We start from the raw sequence: 7284 nt of genomic DNA on the forward strand, positions 1-7284 counted from the left end.
CAATTCTTTTATGCTTTCGCATGAAATAGGATGAAAGAAAGAGACACCATGCTGTAACTCCAATAATTCATCAACCGTTTGTTGTATATCATTAAAGATTGTAGTATTTAGTAATTGAAGAATTGTTTCTGCAGACATTTTGGTGATATTGGTATGCCCTTTAATCTCATTCAAAACAGAATTCATTTTGTCTTGTAGAAGCAATGAGTTGTTGGTATTCTGTTCTGAAATGTAATCCATTTTACTCTGGAGAAGAGTCACATTATTTTCAGCTGTACAATTGCCATTGGTGAGCCCAGCACTTGCACCAGTATAATTGCTTGCAATTGTACAATTACATGAAACTTTTGATGCCAAGTAAAACAACATGGCCAGTATACTCACCAGCAGTAGCAGTATGAGTACCAATATGATGATAAGTAAGACCTTCCCTACAGTACATTGAGGAGATTTAGCAGCACTATCTCTTGTATCAACTGATTTCCTATTCAGAACTTCATAAGGCGCATCATAAACTTGAGCAGATGCAGTTGATTTTTGATTTGAACGCAATGATGGGCCAGACTGATGTGAGAGATGAGAATAGTCTCCAAACTCTGACTCTTGATACCTTACATTATCATCAACTGTCTGTGGTATTTGAGAAGAGGGGAGGTTCAGCTGAGTACCATGATTATCAGCACAGTCATATAGAGGACTAGTTGGTATGTAATTCTTGTTCTCCATCTCTAGCGCTTACTTAATAACTGTCTTGTTGCATGTGTTTACTTCATTTATGTGTTACTCGACTAGTCACTTGATCTACCGTAACTGAAAGAATAGCAAATTGTATGGCTGAAATGGAAATGCAGCAACATACAAGATAAAGACAGTTTATTTAGGATCAGGCAAAGTTAACAGTGTGACATATGCACATGTTACAACTTACAACAACATAAAGATGTAAAAATGAGCAAACATCTAAACCTTGATGTGGTCAAATGAGTAGCTACCATTATTTAAACTAATGATTCAACCGGTTTAACTGAGTACCATGATTATCGGCACAATCATAAAGAGGAGTATAGCCTTGTTTTCTCTTTTTTACAACCATTTTATTTATTTGCTACTCAATGTGCAATCAACACATGCATTGTCTTGGCTTGTAAAGTGAAAGAATAATGTTGTCTTCAAAAAGGAAATGCAGCACTAGCTACTATATAATCACACTGTGTAAAGAGGTGGAGTCTTAACGTAATTCACAATAAAATTAAAATCAATAAATTTTAAAATAATACTGATGATGGCTCTAACTACATAAACTATGCATATTAGGAACTAAACAAACAATTATTATTACAATTTAAAGGTCATCTGCTGTTTATTTTATTTGATGTATATCTCATTGATCCTTCTTCACAGTGTGTTGCTGCATGGGTGCACATTTTATTTGTTACTCAACACTAATGTGTTTGCCATACTGTTGTGTACTAACACGTGAACAGACCACGATAGTGACCGATAACAATTCTCAGTTTATAAAAGAAATTATCTTTGTAACAAAACAGTACACAACCAGAGAAGTAAAATAGCACATGCAAAGATAGACAATGGATGCACACAAAAGAATAAAAGAGCCGGTTGCGCAGGCCCAGGTAATAACTATAATAGTTACTAAACCAAAACAATAATTACAGAAATTAATAAAACATAACACATACTGTAACTGAAAGAATAATAAATTGTTGCTTTTGTAGCACCATACAAAATCAAAATTGTTTATCAGGGATTATAAAGTAAGCAGCATGACATGTCATCAACAACATTATAACATAAAACAAACAAAATATCAACTGAGATTAAAGTTGTCTGAATCACATACAAATGATAGTTAATTATTATTTTAAAATGGAACTAAAATATACTACTCAAATGTTAAATGGCAATCAACAAAACTTTCACTAGCTACCAATAAAAGACAAATGCATGAAATAGTTATCATTTGATGTAAATCTCATACAATTCAATAAGAATGTCTTCCTTACTTTGACCTGCACTACGACAAACTCTTAGCTCAATATCACTGGAAGATGAAGCATCATAAACTCTATGAAACCATGGGAGATTTTCTGATGTACAGCAAGGAGATTCAACTGAAGGGCAATCTTTACCATCCCACAATGGATCAGGGTAAAATTTAGAATTACTTGTTTCTGGGGAGTTATTTCCTGACTCACAGTAGTAGTGCTCTCCAATGAAATCTGGAACTTTAACAGTAGATCCATTATTGCAAGGACAATTTGAATCGAGATTTGTTGAAACACTTGATGTCTGTCCAGCTACAAAAGACCAAATATGTTCACGAGATTCAGACCCACGTGTGATACTGACACCATCCAAATAATAGGAATCAATACCTTCGCTCTCTTTAGTGCTGTGGTATAAAGCATCAGGTTTGCCTTTTTGGTATCCAATCACTCTACCACAAATCTGAGTGTATGGAATGCCATTTGTCGAAAGATTCAAAGCACTGCAACCAGCAGCTCTTTCAATTTTTCTACAGGCCCTAATGCCATTATTTTCTTCAGGTTCAAAATTAGAAGGACAATTCTGTGTAGGGTCAGACATATTGAGATAACCTAATCTTGTCCATCCTCCTTCCTCTCCACACAACTCCTCCATATTGCAGTACACAGTCTTATCAGTGTTTACAGAATAGTAACCTGAAGGACTGTTAGGTATACGATTGATGTCACGACACGAGGCTGGATGTAAAAACAAATATTTTAAATCTAAAATTTGGTTTACAGCAAGCAATACCTCATTATACTTATCAGTACAATTATTGTGACTTGTAAGAGTTAGGCCAGGGCCATTACTACCTGTATATATACCACTTGTACCATTCTTTGATGACACCACAGCCAATATACTGACCAAGAAGATCAAGATGAGTATTAGTAGCACAAAAAGTGACACCTTCTCTATAGTGCTGCACCAAGCAGTCTCCTGCTGACAGATTGCAGTGCTAACTTTCGGTGCAGATCTTGCATTATCTGATTCTTTATTAAAAACTTCATAAGGTGCAGCATAAAGCTGAGCAGATTCGCTTGATGGCTTTTGATTTGATACCGGCAGCTGTTGTGATAATGACCCAGAATGTGAGAGACGAGAATAGTCACCAAGCTCTGATTCTTGATGCCTTGCATCATTGGTAACATGTAGTATTTGTGAAGAGGCTTGGTTCAGCTGAGTGCCATGATTATCAGCACAATCATACAGAGGAGCAGTTGGTATATAATTCTTGTTTTCCATCTTTACAACCAGCACAATGGACAGGCTTGTTTGTGTGCACTTTATTTATTTGCTACTCGACGTGCAATCAATACATGCATTGTCTAGGCTTGTAAAGTGAAAGAATAATGTTGAGGTGTTGACTTTAAAAAGGAAATGAAGCAGATTATGATTATATGTACACTGAGTATGGGGTATTGAAATTGTTTATCAGGGATAGATTATCAGGCAAAGTATTTAAATAATAACATTGCAAAGTGAAACAACAAGAGCTGTGAATCAATACATGCAATGCATCATGCATGTATTCATTATACATGCACAACCATGCAATTTTAATTTTTAAAATAGTCTTGCTCATTTTTTTATTTTGCCGCTGAAAAGAGGTGGAGTCTCAACGTATTATCAATAATTATTGTATCTATGATCACAATAAAATTAATATCAACAAATTAAAAAAATAAAATTGATGATGGCTCTAACTAAAATTATGCATATTAGGAACTAAATAAACAATAATTATTACAATTCTGCTTGTTTATTTTATTTGACGTATAAATCATACAAATTGACTAGCACATTTTCATTATATGATCCTTCATCACAGCATATCCTCAACTCAAGGTAATCAGTAGATGTAGCATTATCATAATCTCTGTAGAACCATGGGAGTGGAACATCACTTAATTTAGAACTACAGCAAGCTGATTCTATAGTTAAGCATTGATAACCATTCCATAATTGATCCTCACGATAAGAAAGAGTAATATTTGGCACACCAGAGCTCCCTGACTCGCAATAATAATTATTTCCTGCAATGGAAGCATTAGCATTAGGATTACCATTACTGCAGGGACAGCTTGTAGTTATGACAACTTCACAATCAACTTTTATGTTAAAATTAAGAAATAAAACTGATAATGGCTCTAACTACATAAACTACACATACTAAATAAAAAATAATTATCACAATTCAAAGGTCATCTACTTGTTTATTTTATTTGACATATATTTCATACAATTGAACAAGCACATTTTCATCATTAGTTCCTTCATCACAACATATCCTCAACTCAAGGTAATCAGTAGATGTAGCATTACCATAACCTCTGTAGAACCATGGGAGTGGGATATCACTTAATTTAGAACTACAGCAAGCTGATTCTACATCTGAGCATGCACCATCCCATAATTGACTTTCATCATGTGGCTCATCAGAGCTCCCTGACTCACAATAATAATTATTTCCTGCAATGGGAACATTAGCATTAGCATTATCATTACTGCAGGGACAGCTTGCTGCTTCACTTGAATTCAATCCAGCTATATAAGACCAGACATGTTGCCGGGGTGACCCACGTGTAATGCTAACACCATCAAGATAAGGAGAATCAATGCTTGTGTTGCTCCTGATACCATCTGTTGTATCTCTCTGGTATCCAAGTACTCTACCACATATTTGAGTATAGCTTTCACCTGTTAAGAACTTTACAGATCTGCAGGCTCCATCACGATTGTTGTATGGTAATCCACAAGTTCTAAGACCAGAAATCCATTGAGTCTGGAGTCCATAAGGACAGTTTTGTGCCCTATCAGACATATCAAGGTAAGCTATTCTTGTCCATCCTCCTTCTTGTCCACACAACTGATCCATGATACAGTAAATTTTGCGACTGTTGATGTAATAATAACCTGTTGGACTGTTGGGTCGTAATTCTTTTATGCTTCTGCATAAAATAGGGTGAAAGAAAGAGACACCATGCTGTAACTCCAATAATTCATCAACAGTTTGTTGTACATCATTAATACCTGTAGTATTTAGTAATTGAAGAATTGTTTCTGCAGACATTTTGGTGATATTAGCGTGCCCTCCAATCTCACTCAAAACAGAATTCATTTTGTCTTGTAGAAGCAATGAGTTATTGATATTTTGTTCCAAAATGTAATCCATTTTACTCTGAAGAAGAGTCACATTATTTTCAGCTGTACAATTGCCATTGGTGAGCCCAGCACCTGCACCAGTATAATTACTTGCAATTGTACAATTACATGAAACTTTTGATGCCAAGTAAAACAACATGGCCAGTATACTCACCAACAGTAGCAGTATGAGTACCAATATGGTGATAAGTAAGACCTTCCCGGAAGTTTGACATCGAGGAGACTGTGGCAGCTGTGGAGATACAGTAGGGACTCTTGTTGATTGTGCATCATTTGATTTTCTATCCTGTAGAACTTCATAAGGTGCATCATAAAGTTGAGCAGATTCACGTGATAATTTTTGATTTGATACAGGCAACTGCTGTGATGATGGGGCAGAACGTGCGATATGAGAATAGTCACCAAGTTCTGACTCTTGATGTCTTGCATCATTGGTACGTGGTATTTGAGAAGAGGGGAGGTTCAATTGAGTACCATGATTATCAGCACAATCATACAGAGGAGCAGTAGGTATATAATTCTTGTTTTCCATCTCCTGAGACTACTAAGAGTTTGGAGTTAACTGACTATGCCACTGCATGGATGTGCTTTTTTATTTGTTACTCAACACAACCTACTGTAACTGAAAGAATAATGAATTGTTGTTTTTGTACCACCATACAAAATCAAAATTGTTATCAGGGATGCAGCATGACATGTCATCAACAACATGACAGAACAAACATAATATCAACTGAGATTAAAGTTGTCTGAATCACAAACAAATGACAGTTAATTATTATTAAAAAATGGAACTAAAATATACTACTCAAATGCTAAATGGCAATCAACAAAACTTTCACTAGCTACTAATAAAAGACAAATGCATGAAATAGTTATCATTTGATGTAGATTTCATACAATTCAATAAGAATGTCTTCGTTACTTTGACCTGCATTACGACAAACTCTTAGCTCAATATCACTGGAAGATGAAGCATCATAAACTCTGTGGAACCATGGGAGATCTTTTGATGTACAGCAAGGAGATTCAACTGAAGGGCAATCTTGACCATCCCACAATGGATCAGAGTAAAATTTTGAATTACTTGTTTCTGTGGAGTTATTTCCTGACTCACAGTAGTAGTGCTCTCCAATGAAATCTGGAACTTGAACAGTAGATTCAATGTTGCAAGGACAATTATTTTCAGGATGTTTTGAAACATTTGATGTCTGTCCAGCTACAAAAGACCAAACATGTTCACGAGATTCAGACCCACGTGTGATACTGACACCATCCAAATAATAGGAATCAATACCTTCGCTGCTGTGGAGTAAAGCATCAGTATTGCCTTTTTGGTATCCAATCACTCTACCACAAATCTGAGTGTATTCAATGCCATTTGTTGAAAGAGTCAAACCACTACAACTACGACTGTCTTCAGTTTTTCTACAGGTCCTAATGTCTTGGAATGTTCTGGCTTCAAAATTAGCAGGACAATCTTGTGTAGGATCAGACATATTGAGATACCCTAATCTTGTCCATCCTCCTTTCTCCCCACACAGCTCCTCCATATTGCAGTACACGGTCTTATTAATGTTTACAGAATAGTAACCTGACGGACTGTTGGGTATACGATTGATGTCAAGACACGAGGCTGGACGTAAAAACAAATATTTTGAATCTAAAATTTGGTTTACAGCAAGCAATATCTCATCAGTGCTATTGTCACTGGTGGGAGTTAGGCCAGGGCCATTACTACCTGTATATATACCACTTGTACCATTCTTTGATGACACCACCCCCAATATACTCACCAAGAAGATCAAGATGAGTATCAGTAGCACAAAAAGTGACACCTTCTCTATAGTGCTGCACCAAGTAGTCTGCTGCTGACATGTTGCAGTGCTAACTTTTGGTGTGGATCTTGTATTATCTGATTCCTTATTAACAACTTCATAAGGTGCAGCGTAAAGTTGAGAAGATTCGCTTGATGACTTTTGATTTGATACGGGCAGCTGTTGTGATAATGAGCCAGAATGTGAGAGACTAGAATAGTCACCAAGTTCCGACTCTTGATGCCTTGCATTG

The sequence above is a fragment of the Amphimedon queenslandica genome, unplaced genomic scaffold (genome assembly GCF_000090795.2).
Source record: "Amphimedon queenslandica unplaced genomic scaffold, v1.1 AMPQUscaffold_13500, whole genome shotgun sequence".
NCBI lineage: Eukaryota > Metazoa > Porifera > Demospongiae > Haplosclerida > Niphatidae > Amphimedon > Amphimedon queenslandica.